The sequence below is a fragment of the Dendrobium catenatum genome, unplaced genomic scaffold, assembly GCF_001605985.2.
Source record: "Dendrobium catenatum unplaced genomic scaffold, ASM160598v2 original_scaffold_18121, whole genome shotgun sequence".
NCBI lineage: Eukaryota > Viridiplantae > Streptophyta > Magnoliopsida > Asparagales > Orchidaceae > Dendrobium > Dendrobium catenatum.
In genome coordinates this window covers 1-578 of record NW_021336581.1, presented here as the reverse complement: position 1 = coordinate 578, position 578 = coordinate 1, and the positions used below count along the sequence as shown (strand labels likewise).

Here is a 578-nt window from a genome sequence, read left to right as displayed (position 1 = left end):
TTTTTTTTTTTGAATTTACAAGCCTTTTTTTTGTTTGCAGTTGTAGTAAATTTCTCTACTAAGTAAACGATATGAGTGGCTCTCAGATTGAAGTCCATGTTGTTCTTCCAATTGCGGAAAAAGAGGCATGTAAGCTTTATTGTTGTTGTTTCTAAGCTCTTTTTGTCACAACATTTATATACAGGATTATGAAGTAGCATATATATATACATAAAAACAATTCATTACAGGAAGAAGCTGCTCATAAAAGTTCAGATCTTCATTTCCTGTGTGAATATTGATGCTCTGCTTGTATATTGGTCCAGGTTGGATTTCTAATATGGGAGAAGAAGCCTTTGAAAATATGAACCAGTACTTTGACAGGAAAAAACAATTACAAGAAGAGGCGAAAGCTGCAGTGCCCAACAAAACCCCTCGCAAGAGACAGCTATGGAGGAGTATTAATATATTAATTATAGCGTAAATGTCTGTGTTCAAAATATTAATACATTTTAATTTATAGTATATTTTTAAAGTAAAAAAAATATTGATAAAAAATAAATTATGATTTTAAAGCTAAAATAATAAAAAAGCTTTTC

General features: G+C 29.8%; 1 long non-coding RNA gene across 1 annotated transcript; it reads left to right on the top strand.

The window, feature by feature from the left end:
* LOC114578417 lies at nt 1-537 on the top strand. Its single transcript, XR_003699447.1, has 2 exons — nt 1-129; nt 306-537. It is a non-coding gene; the product is annotated as an uncharacterized LOC114578417 (long non-coding RNA).
* Nucleotides 538-578: the final 41 nt, after the last annotated feature.